The sequence below is a fragment of the Leguminivora glycinivorella genome, chromosome 25 (assembly GCF_023078275.1).
Source record: "Leguminivora glycinivorella isolate SPB_JAAS2020 chromosome 25, LegGlyc_1.1, whole genome shotgun sequence".
NCBI classification, from domain to species: Eukaryota; Metazoa; Arthropoda; class Insecta; order Lepidoptera; family Tortricidae; genus Leguminivora; species Leguminivora glycinivorella.
Window position 1 is genome coordinate 7,817,120 of NC_062995.1, and position 15,652 is coordinate 7,832,771.

Sequence of the window (15,652 nt, forward strand, 5' to 3'; positions counted from 1 at the left end):
TAAAAAAAACGAACGTGTCATGCTATTTCAGTCAGTCTCAGTACAAGATGTACTGACATTGACTGAACTTGCACGACAAATACGAACGTTTCCGGAAAAATACGAAGGAAACCCTTTTCGCACTACATGCATGTGTATGTTATTGTTATCTCTGAAGGCTAAGTGCTTTTAACCAACTCTAAGTCCGTTTTCACACTATCCGATCCGATATCGGATGTCGGAAGGTTTTCAAAAGAAAAAATAAAAGATGGCGGCGTAAATATATGGGATATCGATCCGCCATCCGATATCGGATCGGATAATGTGAAAACGCACTAAGGGCGAGCAATGTGTGCTTGTACCTCCTAATATATGAATCCTGCAAAGGATTCATCGATTCGAGGATAAAAAAATCACTAAACTTTATAGTGCCAACGTATCTCTTACTAGATTTTTCCCGGGGCTTCGCCCGCGTACTAAAATAATTCAAACTTTGGACCCCCATTTTACTCCCTTAGGAGGTGAATTTTTAAAAATCCTTTCTTAGTGCTCCTCTACACCTTATACCTACGTGCCAAATTTGAAATCTCTAGGACCAGCGGTCCCGGTTGTGCGTTGATATGTCATTGTCAGTCAGTCAGTCAGTTTCATCTTTTATATATTTAGATACTACCTTTTGCCCGCGGATTCGCTCGCGTTAGAAAGAGACAAAAAGTAGCCTATGTCACTCTCCATCCCTCCAACTATCTCCACTTAAAAAATCACGTCAATACGTCGCTCCGTTTTGCCGTGAAAGACTGACAAACAAACAGACACACACACACTTTCCCATTTATAATATTAGTATGGATTAGTCTTGTAATAACAAGAAAAGTACCTAAATGTCACTCACGGCCGATCAGCATTTTTGCAAGTTCAAGGTTCGAGTGGGTTTGAATGAAACACAATACGTTGTACTGATCTTATTTAAATGCGGCTTTGTGAAAGTAGGTAACTTACAATGTTTCAATAGGATGAAAACAATACACTTCAGTATGGACTATATTTTTTTTAGTACTTGCATTTTTTTATTATAAATGGGCTTACTCTTGGCCACAGACAAGCCAAAGGCAAAGACGTGGCCTACGATGGAGTGAGCTCGCCCAGAAGATGCCTGTTCACTCTTGATTTGAAGGTTGCCGGGTATTAAATAATTGTATACGCAGCTGATGTTTATCGTGGCAGTGGCGCCATCTCTCATCTCTCTTCATGGACTATAGTCTACTAGCTTTTGCTAAAATTACAGAATGCTCCGTACTAACTTCCACCCTCCCTTTTAGCACCTTTTAGAGAAGTGAGGGGTTAGATAGAGACAAAAAGTAGCCTATATCACTCTCCATCCCTTCAACTATCTCCACTTAAAAACCTCGTCGGTACGTCGCTCCGTTTTGCTGTGAAAGACGGACAAGCAAATCGACACACACACTTTCCCACATATGGATAACGTAGGTGTACAGTTTCCACACCAATTGCAGTTAGTTGCTATCTTTTTTTTTTCATTATTATAAATGGGCTTACTCTTGGCCACAGACTAGCCAAAGGCAAAGACGTGGCCTACGATGGAGTGAGCTCGCCCAGAAGATGCCTGTTCACACCCTTGATTTGAGCTCACTCCATCGTAGGCCACGTCTTTGCCTTTGGCTAGTCTGTGGCCAAGAATAAGCCCATTTTTTTTTTAATGCGTTCCCGGCTCTGAACTTCTTCCGGAATATTTGCTTCAAAAACGTATTAAATTGATACATATGAGACAAGTTTGAAGTTCGCCAGTAGACTAAAAAGTGTTAAATCCTAACAAATCGCTGATTGGCCATGACACGGCGGCCATCTTGTGACGTCACGGTGACTCGCGAGCGTTTCCACGAGGTAGACGAATTGCCTGAGGATTCTGAATTCTGAGGCTTATGTAACTGGAGTGTTATAAGCAATGACTATATTGTATGTTGTCTATATATTGAATGATGTCTGTTTTGGGTACCTTATGAATAATTAAAATTTTGAAAAAAAACCCCGACCGCGACATAGTAGACCGATTTTCATTGAACATGGCTAAGAACACTCCCGACTAACTCAGCTTCCAGACAAAAAAAAACTAAATCGAAATAGGTTCATCCGTTCGGGAGCTACGATGCCACAGACAAACACACACACAGACAGACAGACAAACAGACAGACAGACACGTCAAACTTATAACACCCCGTCGTTTTTGCGTCGGGGGTTAAAAATAAAAAAAATGACGTGTGTCATGTGTTCAGAACAGAACACAAATTTAGTTTATAATATACCTACTAGCTGTTGCCTGCGGCATCGCTCGCGTTAAATTCGAAAATTGCGGAACTGTCCATACCAACTTCCACCTCTCATTTTAGGGAAGTGGGGGGTTAGAAAGAGACAAAAAGTAGGCTGTATCACTCTCCATCTCTTCAACTATCTCTAGTTAAAAACATCACGTCAATTACACGTTGCCTCGTTTTCCCGTGGAAAACGGACACACTTTCCCATTTATATTTCTAATGACAATTCTCCAGTTCGGACTACAGAGCATGTCCTCTGCACAAACATTAGCTCAACAAATAAGTATCATAATTTAAAAAAAAAATCAAAACAAAGATTGATAAAGAAAAACGACTGATATTATTCAGAAAGAACAATCAAGAGCAGATAACACAATTTAAATACAAAAACACAATTTTAACTTCGCTAATACTTATTCTCAAATTTAGTAGCAATTGTCCCGAACCCTCATCAATAAAAAAAGTTATTATCCACATCTATTAACACCCTTTTAACCATTTCTAAAGTTTTACGCGGACGGCAAGAGCCACCGGCATTTTTTCTACCTGACTTTAGAAAAAAAAACCTTTACAAGATTGTCTCTGGTAGCTTTTAAGATAATGGCGTTTGACAACTGCGGTTGTCAAAAAAAACCCCGACAAATTGCAGTTTTTGTGGGCGCTGCTGATTTCGTTCGAGATATTAAAGGTCTGGTAATGATACAAGTTCGTTTTGTTTAGTTATTTTTAATATGATTCGTTTAAATTTAATGTTTTGGACTTTTAGTAATAATTAGTCAATTTTCAATCGCTAAGAAAATATTTGGAATGTACCCGGAAAGCGCAAACCATGCCGCCCTAAATCGACCTGGCGTCGTTCGGTTCATGACATACCATTTTTTTGTGAGCTCAGGGTGCTAGGCATGGGGTGGGAGGAGGTCACCCAAACTGCCCAAGACCGGAGTAAATGGAGAAATATGATTCGAGCCCTACACCCCAGCAGAGGGTAACAGGATGCAAAGAAGAAGAAGAGAAGAAAATATTGTAACTTCCTAATAGGTGCATAAAATTATTATGTAGATTTGTAAGTCTGTAATTTATTATGTTCTAAGCTAAAGCACTTCCAGCCAAAACTATTTTAGACCAATAGCTCTACTTTGGAAACTTTTATATTTCTTGTATCAAATCAGTATTGTATTGTATGTATTTCTTGTTTCTTGTTGAAATCAGTTTCCATTTTCCTTTCGAAATGAACTTGGAATTTCTAAGACTTTTCAACATTTTCGAGACTTTCCGCTTTTTGATTTTAGATTCAGAATAGACGGAGATTAGTACGTTATCTACCTTACCTACATGTAGGCAAGCCGGATCAGTAAGCAATCATTTTGTAGGTAGGTAATTTCATGATTTCGTCTGATCTTTATCAAATCACAGAGAAAACAACGGTTGTTAGGTACACTATAGCTTGTAGCACATTTATTAAAAATAACACCCTAAATAATAGGTTACATGTGACAAGTAGATATGTAATACATAAAGTACATTATCTTATAACAAGAATCATAATACTTTCGCGAAAAACACTCCCTAGCCCAGATCAATAAAACAATGGGAAACCAAAATGGCGGCCGGGAAACGAGGGAAAAGCGGTTTCATTAAAATAAAACAGCGTAACATTAATAAAAGCAAAAAAGATTAATGTCCGTGGAACACAATGCGTAATAAATTAAATAGATGGATATCCTGAAGGGAGACCTACCCTTGGCAGCCATCTTTGAAACACGCGGCCTCTGATTGGCCGGCTCCCTTGCTAATCAATACGCACCGTGCCAGGCACGCAATAACGTAACAACCACTCTTCTTTCACTCAAAAATATAATCTATCTCAATAATAATAGAACTGAAATTCGAGTTGTAAATAAAACAGGATCGTTTTGAAACAATGGGTATTTTGAATATAATTCCCAGATAGTTCCAAATTTGAATTTGAAAATGTAGACGAGTTTTTGTCGTAATATTTGGTATGTTTAAAAAAACATGTTCGATTTGAATTTAGAACATCGCTTTCGAGTAATCTTATGTATTATTATCATGTTTAAAGAAGTCTCGGCTTTATATACAAACGTTTGTGTCTAGTTTCATTTATCCTTTATATTTGCTTTGTGTCCTTTTGTTTTTCAAAGCCATATCGATTCCATTAAGGCCCGCAGAGTGATTTCGGACTTTTTGGTGGCCGATTTAAGATCCGATTTCAAATGTATAGAGGTTGGATAAAAAAGGTTTTTCGATCAACCTGTCAGTAAGGGACCTAAGTTTCGTATAATGATTTTGGGTTATTTATTATACCTACATTATAGAGTACTTGTAATACGCCTACGTTGGTTTTTGTGGTTCGTTCCCGAAAAATGTTTTAGGCATTTCCTTGAATTAATCATACAATGGGAAAACAGTTTTTTTCTTATTTGATCACGGATGTACTTATGTTTTGTTTACCAATACAAAAGATTCAGTGACTGGGTAAGATGTGCACCCATCTAAAATCGGTTGTTAGAGTCAGTTAAATTTGATGGCCACTGTGCGATCGATACCAAAATTTAGATGTCAAGACAGAGACATAAATTGACAAATATTAGTCTTTAGGTTGACAGAAGCATATTTATTTATTTATTTGGATCTTCAACAATAAGTACTGCACGAAATAAAGCACCACATAATTAGAAGAAAAATGTGGACAGTAGTTATGTTTAAACATAATTTATATTTAATAAGTCAAAGAGAAAGATATAAAGTTAAATGAATTGTCCGTGACGTCACTCCTCATTCGTCACTCGTCATTTCATAGTAATTCCATATTAGCAAATCGTTTTGACAGTTCTTAAAAAGAAGCTAATTTGACCAGTAAATCAGGCGAAAACAACACAGTCGTGTTTATCTATAGATTGTCTATGCATCAGGTCATTATATTCGAAAACAACATTTTCTGACTTTTTAAGTATGAAAACATAAAGTTCAATATGTCAGTGATTGTTTTGACATGCAGTAAGGTTCGAATTCAATGACGTCACTTCATCGCTGACAGCGTTTTCGGTGGCCAAAATAAATAAAAAATTACACACATTTTAAATTGAAAATACGTACTCAGAATACACTGTTTATACACAAAATCTATAAATATTGTTTTTTTATGTCAAATACTACAAAAGGCAATCATTTACTGTGCCAAATTCCATATGAGTCTAGTAGCCTATTACTGTGCGCTATTGCATTCTTCGTAATTTTCGTAAGCGAGTCCTACATTATAAAAAACCTATCGAACAGGTATCGAACTATCAATTCATACATACAACGCCAAAGCGAAACTTATGAATGCGTTATGATGATGTTTCCAGCCGACATACTACAAAGGAATGATTAAACGCACAAAGGGATCAAACGTTTTGTAAAGAGGCCAAATGTGCAGGAAATACATAATATCACCAATTTTTATACAAAAAAAAATCGAGAAGTCAGAGTTGGCTGAATATGATTACGGGTTCCGTTTTTTTTTATATTGGGGGTCACCTTACACAGATCACCTAGCTCCAAACAAAGCTTTTTTATTATGGGTGATAGGCGACGATATAGTTACATAGATAATATTAATATATTCAAATCTTGATGGTAAAAACACGAAACATTTTGCTCGAGGAAAAAAAAATCTAGCTTTTTCCGATACCTAGGTACTTATTTTAATGTTGCGCATATGCTTTTTCTGGCGGAGCGTCGATACAATATATCTAGTATTTGTAGAAGTCCATACAAAACACATTTTTCCGGCTTTACCCGAAAATATTGCGCCACTGTTGGCCAGCAGGAATAGGTGTAGGTACAGGTTTTCAGTTGATTTCAAATCTAGGCATCCAACAAAAGAGATTCACAAATCTGCTGGTTCTTATAAACTAGCATCTATTTTAGATACTTCAGGTATATGTAGTTTGATCCAACGCGAGGTTACCCTATTCTTACCGAACATACAAAAACCTAGCGAACCCCAAAAAATACCCAAAGTATTAATCACAGAGAACACAGCCAGAACGATGACTCGTGGAAAGTCGACTCGAAAAAATACCCGATTCTTTTTGAAATTCGAACGCGGCTGTCACTCGGAGAACAACGACCAATTTTAAAAGACCCACCGCCCATAACAAACAGTATGAATAAAGAGTTCTATTAAAATTGGTCGAGTTTGAGCTCATTATTGAACCGACGCCAGTCCGCTCGAAAAACGTGTCCTTTTCAAAAATCCAGAGATAATAGACTTTTATTAAGTTTTTTCATGCGTTTCGATCATAAGTTTTAAATTATATTTTAATGCATAAATTACGAAAGTTTTCGAGATGGATGGATATTACTATGTATAAAATTAAAGTGACGAAGCCTTTCATTGGTTACGATCGGAGTCAAAACCTCTATCTATAGGTACTATAAGGTTTGACATTAAGAGTTTGACATTAACATAATCGCTAACGTCTTTATCACACTAATATGCTACTGAGACCGAAATGCGAAACCTATATTTATTTATTACAAACTTTTATTCAACTTGCCTTGTTAGTATGTTAGTTTGGGTCAAAACGTAGAAGCTAAATTTGACCCACTTTCCGGTTAACATAATATTAACCTTTTAGGGTTGTATTGCAGGCCATACAGACAGACTGCAGTCTACGTCTCTATACGGGAAATGCATGCCAAAAACCAACATTTTTTTTTTAAACACCCCTTAGTGGATCGATTTTTGTCAAACATGGCTAAAACACTCCCGACTAATTCAACTTTCAAATAAAACAAAAAATCATTTAGATTTTAATCCGTTTATCGGTTAATCCGTTCGAAAGCAACAATGCCACAGACAGACGTGATTTTTGGCGTCGGAGGTTAAATAATACAAAAGATGGGGTTAAAGGGTAAACACTTGACAACATCTTACTTCCAATCATAGAGGAATAAGTAAGGGAAGAGTTTAACTCCATACATCAGTAAATGCAAGTTATTTGTAGTGACATCTAGCGTCACCCACGCCTCAATCACGTCATCAACTAGCGTAAATTATCAGTACTGCTACTTGTCAATAGATGTCGCGACGAACAAAAAGTCTAATGCTCAACAATTTTTCGCTAATATTACAATAATATTAATCAGTACTCTGTTTTTAATTCCTTCTGCTTGTAATGTAAGTTGTAAACTGTTTTAATATCAAATTTATGGCAGACGCGACACTGTTAACAAATAGTGTCGAGTAGTGGTACTGATAATTTACGCTATTTGACGCGTGATTGACGCTAGATGTCACTACAAATAACTTACATTTACTGATGTATGGAGTTACAACTCTCCTTACTTATTCCTCTATGGTATTTATGAATGAAAATAGTATCTAGTAGCTGTCAAAGTGCCTCTCACGATGACACCCAGATTTCTGTCACGGCTGCGACTGACTACGTAAGCTTTATTGAATGGGTGTAAGGTTTGTCTATGGTTAGTGTTGCTGGTGTACTTATATCGTCACTACTTTTAAAAAATCTCGTATCTCACGCTGCTCCTCAAAGTTAAAACGCAGTAAGTCTATATGCATTCCATATACTTACTACAATTTTCTTTTCATTGACAGATGAAGATACAAGTTTTTTTTAAAGTAGCGAAGATATTGGTTAGTCATCACAACAGAGCAAATAGCCTAGTCTGTGAATGGGTGTAAGTTTTTGTATGTGAAGTTTTAATCGAGCTAACTGTGGCACTTGCGATTATAAATTGTGGCAAGGTCATAATTAATTCTGGAAATTCTCTAAAATAACCTAACCACAAGATTAAAATATTGAAAAAAACCCCGACCGCGACTTAGTGGACCGATTTTCATGAAACATGGCTAAGAACACTCCCGACCAATTCAGCTTTCAAACAAAAAAACTTAAATCTAAATCGGTTCATCCGTTCGGGAGCTACGATGCCACAAACAGACACACACAGACAGACACACCCTGCCGTTTTTGCGTCGGGGGTTAAAAATAGGCGCGTGATCATTGAACCAAGGATGCTAGAGTCATTTTCTCGATGTATGCTGGATAAAAACTCGCATAGTGATATTTTAGGATTTTCTCAACGTAGTTTTACATTTTACTCGAATTCAGCTCACAAACCAGTGGCGGCTGGTGAAAATTTCTGCTAGGCAACACCAAAGCAAAAAGAAACCTACCTTAACATTAGGTACTTTACTACCTCTAGTAATCAATTTTAGGCAAGCCGGTGGGAATCGGCTTGTATGGACCAGCCGCTGCTGATATTTACTTACTATCCATACTAATATTATAAATGGGAAAGTGTGTGTGTCTGTTTGTTTGTCCGTCTTTCACGGCCAAACGGAGCGACGAATTGCCGTGATTTTTTTAAGTGGAGATAGTTGAAGGGATGGAGACTATGGAGAGTGACATAGGCTACTTTTTGTCTCTTTCTAACGCGAGCGAAGCCGTGGGCAAAAGCTAGTTTAATATATTTCCAAAGCAAACATGTACAATAGTGAATCTTACATTAAATTGAAAGCGAATAGATTTAAACTGCACAATGATATTATTAATGGTCCGGCCCTGGGGATTGAGACGTAGCCAACATAACATTAATCACGCGACAATGCGCGCATGAGCGTTATGTACACGCCATTGTGCGTTTAAATATGGAAGTTTGGAGGGCATAGACTATGTGGTAAATGTTTTTTTTTTTTCAGTACAGATGGAGCTTTTTTACGCACTAGTGCGAGAAGTGGTTAATTTCTTGTCAGGTCGAAACTTCGGAGGGCCATCTGTACTGAATAACCTAACCACAAAATTAAAATTTTGAAAAAAACCCCGACCGCGACATAGTGGACCGATTTTCATGAAACATAGCTAAGAACACTCCCGACTAACTCAGCTTTCAGACAAAAAAAAATAAATCTAAATCGGTTCATCCGCTCGGGAGCTACGATGCCACAGACAGACACATAGACAGACAGACAAACAAACAGACAAACAGACAGACAGACACGTCAAACTTATAACACCCCGTCGTTTTTACGTAGGGGGTTAAAAAAGTATGATTTTCTGTCAGAATTTCAAATGAAGACATTAGTATGTATTAGAGCTTTTATGGGACAGTTCTCAATTCTCATCGACAAAGCTGTATAGACCGACTTTACTTTAAAACCCTTACAACTCATTTAAATCTACAATACGCTCGTACATAACAGACGTTGCCCGGAATCCCATAACTTCTATTAATCCAAAAATGGCTGACTCACATGAGTAATGGAGCCCTGCGCATGGGCATCGACTCGACGGGAATCGAGTGCCGGAGCGAAATGTAATCGAATTCGGGGCTTTAATTAATAATAGTTGGTTTTTTTAACCCCCGACGCAAAACCGACGGGGTGTTATAAGTTTGACGTGTCTGTCTGTGGCATCGTAGCTCACGAACGGATGGACCTATTTAGATTTAGTTTTTTGTCTGAAAGCTGAGTTAGTCAGGAGTGTTCTTAGCCATGTTTCATGAAAATCGGTCTACTATGTCGCGGTCGGGGTTTTTTTCAAAATTTCAATTTTGTGGTTCGTTTATTCACCTTAGATGAGTTCGGTGACACTTCCAGAAATTCTGAATTTCGCATACTATGTTCGCTTCGCTAAATAATCTTGCGAACTAAATTATATTTTTGCGCAGAATAAAGAAAAATATATAAAAACTGTATTTTTTTTAATATATTGCATTATAATATTTAAATAACGCAATGCATGAAACAATGAAACGGAAAATAATAAGGGCGGATGTAGCGTTTCATACATTGTTTATTTGAGAGTAACAATTTTTTTTTTCTTTTCATCATCCTCCTTGCGTTGTCCCGGCATTCGCCAAGGCTCATGGGAGCCTGATGGGGTTCGCTTTGACAACTAACCCCAAGATTAGGCGAAGATACTAGTTTTACGAAAGCGGCTGCTAGAGATGGGTAGTGAGTAAATACTCAATAGTAAATATCGAGTAAATACTCAGTATTTACTCAAAATACCCGTATTTAGAATAAGAATAAGAATAAGAAAACATTTATTGACACACAAATAAAAATTGAACATTTACACAAAAATATTGAAAAATAAAATAGACAACTAGCATGCATGTCAAAAGGAACGGGCTCAGCATGTTATGCTGCGCAGCCATTTTGTTACAAATTGACGGCGCAACGCTGATTTTCAGTCCGTCCCCTTTTCTGAACCTCATTAACAACTATGCGGTTTACTCGTTTTTACTCAAATTGGTGGGTATAAACTATTTAGCGTGCTGAAATGGAAATACAAATTAGAAATATTGGTGTATTTTGTTATCGGCTACTAAGTTAAGTAATCAAATTTATATGAATTTTATTTTAAAGACGTGCTCTCCATACATGTAACTATTTTTCACAAAAATAAAATTCAGAAATTACGTGTGTTATACATCATCTAATAGGTCTTTAAAAAATAATTGAATGTTTATAAAAAAGTTTTTTAATAATATGAACAGTTTTGGAATAAAACGATAATTAAGGCCGAAATAATGTTTATACCTTTATAACTTTCGAATTCGTTGTTGGAAAAATATCCAGAAACCGTCAAATTATTGCCCATATAATACAAAACACAAAACTAGTACTTTAAACGTCATCAGCTGAGCCATTTTTGAGTTTTCTTTAGAAAACCCTTAATAAAAGGTCGTAAGTGCCACATTAACAATCACTTGCGAACGTCATGCCGTTATCTAGAACATAAATTTAATTTAAGTCTCATACTTTTACTGTAAATACCTGCTTTTTTAAAACAAAACTGCTAACTAAAGATTATCATTATTTTTTTCTCACAATGATTACCTCTTTTTCGACAAACTAAGACTCCCATAAGCTTCTAATAATATAAATCTCATTTAAACATGTCCACACAGTTAAAATAAACACGACTAAGTACTTAAATCTCATTTTTTTAATTATTTTTAGGTAACAGTTTCTACTCACCCAAATGAGTAAATACGAGTACTTACTCGGTGCTTTGAGTAAATTACGGGTAAATACTCAGTATTTACTCACCCCTACCCATCTCTAGCGGCTGCCATCTGACCTTCCGACCTCGAAGGCTAACTAGGCCTTACTGGGATTAGTCCGGTTTCCTCACGATGTTTTCCTTCACCGAAAAGCGACTGGCAAAAAAGTTCCGAAAATCTTATTGGTGCGACCCGGGGTTCGAACCCGCGACCTCCGAATTGAAAGTCACACGCTCTTACCGCTAGGCCACCAGCGCTTTTTTCTCTTTTATTTGAAGGAATCTATTTAATTAAGCATTGATAATGCATATACACCGTGTTTCCGGTATCACTCAAAACCTCAGACACCCCAACTGATTTTTATTTTTTTAAACGTATCTAGAATATTAATTTTTTAATTTGATGATTATTTTTTTTTTTAATTGAATATTTAATTTTCTGTGCAGCTCTACTCGACTTTTAACTCTACACTCAATAAAATAATTGCTAGCTACCATCGTAAACCTTAAAACTGATTAATTGTGTATGTTACTGCAACGACATAAGGTTTACCAATAGACAGCTATGTCACTGTAAAGCACGTTAAACTGTGTCACAGTACCTAAACTTCAAATTGGACAGGTGACGCAGTAAGCAAATTTAAACCTAAAATTCAAAATGACAAGGTTGTAATTAAGTAAGAGTTCAATTTGTTATGACTTATGATAAACTTTAAAATTAAAGTGACGCACAACGTCAAACTCGTAGCGGAAAAAATAATCGTCCAAGTAACCAGCCAGTATTAATACCCCTAAATACTGAAAAAGGTATACAACCTCTAGCAATATGATATGCACAATGTTGTATTACGAATTTATAGAATGGGCACGTAAATAATAACTAATTATACAAATTAAACAAAAAATATTACCCCCATCAAGATATAGCTCAATCGATTCTACTCTCGATTCTGAACAAACGGTTTTCAGGTTTTTAGTGTTAAGTGAAACACGGTGTATATTCAATAATTATAATAGTTTTTAAATATATTTCATTATTTTTTGTCAAAGTACAAATTATTTTTCAAAAATATTTTGCGAACATAATATGCTTAATTCAGAATTTCTGGAAGTGTCACCGAACTCATCTAAGGTGAAATATAGTATCCATACTAATATTATAAATAGGAAAGTGTGTGTCTGTTTGTTTGTCCGTCTTTCACGGCGAAACGGAGCGCCGAAAGGCGTGATTTTTTAAGTGGAGATAGTTGAAGGGATGGAGAGTGACATAGGCTACTTTTTGTCTCTTTCTAACGCGAGCGAAGCCGCGGGCAATAGCTAGTAGTAACTAAACCGGCCAAGAGCGTGTCGGGCCACGCTCAGTGTAGGGTTCCGAAATTCCGTATTTTTCTCGAAAACTACTGAACCTATCAAGTTTAAAAATATTAATATTATCAAAAAACGATTTTAGCAACAATATATCACACGTTGGGGTTGGAATGAAAAAAAAAAAAACAGTCCCCACTTTACTGGTAGGGAGGGAGGGGGGGGTTACCCTAACAAAGCATTTTTTCCACTTTTTATTTTACCACTTTGTCGGCGTGATTGATATACATATTAGTACCAAATTTCAGCTTTCTAGTGCTAACGGTCACTGAGATTATCCGCGGACGGACAGACATGGCGAAACTATAAGGGTTCCTAGTTGACTACGGAACCCTAAAAAAAGCATTACCCTCCCTTCCGTACTGTAAAAAGTATATTACAAAAGACGATCGCAAACATGTACAATAATAACTAGGGGAGCACCCTCCACATAGGGGCAGCCTATGTGGTAAATAGGGGGATCGATTCGATAGCGGCAATCTAAGTATTGGCTTTGTATGGTCGAGTAGGCTTGAAGAAGCGTGTTGGCACAGAGGATCAAGTATTAAAGAGAGGTACTGTCAAAGTAAAAACTAAAATTTTGAAAAAGCCCCTGACCGCGACATAGTGGACCGATTTTCATGAAACATAGCTAAGAACACTCCCGACTAACTCAGCTTTCAGACAAAAAAAAACTGAATCGAAATCGGTTCGTCCGTTCGGGAGCTACGATGCCACAGACAGACACACAGACAGACAGAAAAACAGACAGACAGACACGTTAAACTTATAACACCCCGTCGTTTTTGCGTCGGGGATTAAAAATATGTAATCACAGTGCATAGACTGCCATCTCTCGACACAAGCTTAAAACTTTTAAACTACAGTTTTGACAATTTGGCCCATATTCTTAGCTTGATATGTGTTAAAATTAAGATTTTGTAAAAACCCCCCACCATAGTGGACCGATTTTCATAAAATATGGCTAAGAACATTCCCGACTGAGTCAGCTTTCAAACATAAAAAACTAAATCGAAATCGGTTCATCCGTTCGGGAGCTACGATGCCACAGACAGACACACACACACACACAGACAGACAGACAGACAGACAAACAGACAGACAGAGAGACAGACAGACAGACAGACAGACAGACAGACACGTCAAACTTATAACACCCCGTCGTTTTTGCGTCGGGGGTTAAAAATGTCAAATATTAATATTAGCGCCATCTAGCCGAGCGTCCCCCAAAGGTGTAACGCCATCTAGGCCACCGTACCTATTTCTATATATTTTTTTTTTATATTTTTTATTGAAAACAAATATATGATTCTGAGGTACGTTTTTTTCTTAAAGTTGTCTATACGGAGTTACTACATAAGTCTTTTGTGTTGGTTAATCCATACTATTATATTTTTTTTTATGAAATAGACACTTAGGCAGCAAACGAGCAGACGAGCCGCCTGGGAAGCAGTCATCGACGCCCATGGACATAAGCAACATCAGGCGTGTCATGCGTTGCCGCCCTTTGAGAACCCTAAATACCTGCTACCTAATATTATATTAAAGGTTGTCTGGTAGAGACCGCTCTTTAGCGATAAGACCGCCTGTTCTCTGCCCCTATTTATACATACATACAACATACATACAATCACGCCTATATCCCATGAAGGGGTAGGCAGAGCACATGAAACTACTCAAGTTTCAGTGCCACTCTGGGCAAATAAGGGGTTGACAGAAAACGAAACTGTGACATTGCAGTGACAGGTTGCCAGCCTCTCGCCTACGCCACAATTTAACCCGTATCCCACAGTCGCCTTCTACGACACCCACCCCACCTTATTTACAATCATTTGTTTTATCTCCACTGTCTCTTTTTTTCTGTATATTTTGCTGAGGTGTGCTAATAAAGAGTATTCTATCTTCTATCAATCCATACTAAATATTATAAATGGGAAAGTGTGTGTGTCTGTTTGTTTGTCCGTCTTTCACGGCAAAACGGAGCGACGAATTGACGAGATTTTGTAAGTGGAGATAGTTGAAGGGATGGAGAGTGACATAGGCTACTTTTTGTCTCTTTCTAACCCCTCCACTCCCCTAAATTGGGGGTGGAAGTTTTTATGGAGCATTCAGCAATTTTCGACAATTTCGACTGACTGAAATAGCATGACACCGTTCGTAGGTTCGTACGTTTCCGTCAAAGGCAAATCTTTTCGAACTACAATTGTATCATTATTTGCTCAATGGTATCGAAAACTATTCCTGGCCTGCGCGGATCCAGGAGCGGGAGTGGCCATACTGTACGGTACTCTTTATTATACTGTGCCTGCGCGGATCCAGGAGGGGGGGGCCATGGGGGGTCATGTCCCTTCCTGGAGCCTAGGTTAGCCATACAAATAGACCACGTGACACCCCCCGGGGCCCTGGGTCTTTACCACGTGACCCCTGGGCACGAAGCTGGATTCGCGCCTGATTCCTGGTTGTCAAAATACTCAGACGCTCAAGAGACAGCAGTTAAAACTTAAATGAATTACTTACCTTGATGCAGGACGGCAGGTGCTAAAAGGCATTTCAGAAAAAATGCAAACCAAAAATTTTACACCATCAGTTTCAGAATTTTCTAAGGTTGGCGTTGAGGTTGGCTATATTTCTGAGTTCATCTGTCCAAACGAGTGAATTTTAAGGTTTCTTTTTTCCTTTTTTACATAGGAAGCAGCAAGCAAATGGATTGGGTACTTGCAAAGCCAACCTTCAAATCAAGAGTGAACAGGCATCTTCTGGGCGAGCTCACTCCATCGTAGGCCACATCTTTGCCTTTGGCTAGTCTGTGGCCAAGAGTAAGGCCATTGTGGCCGTTTATAATTAAAAAAAAAGTTCGCAAGCGCGTCTACCATCAGAGCGGCGCTGCATCCAATCCAATCTCCGTTATCCGCTTCTTTTCGTCATTCTTCCGA

At 37.7% G+C, this 15,652-nt stretch overlaps 1 protein-coding gene across 3 annotated transcripts in view; it reads right to left on the bottom strand.

Moving 5' to 3' along the window:
* The window catches only part of LOC125239187 (segmentation protein cap'n'collar-like), a 252,847-nt gene that overhangs the window by 112,412 nt on the left and 124,783 nt on the right, over positions 1-15,652 (bottom strand). The window lies entirely within an intron of this gene.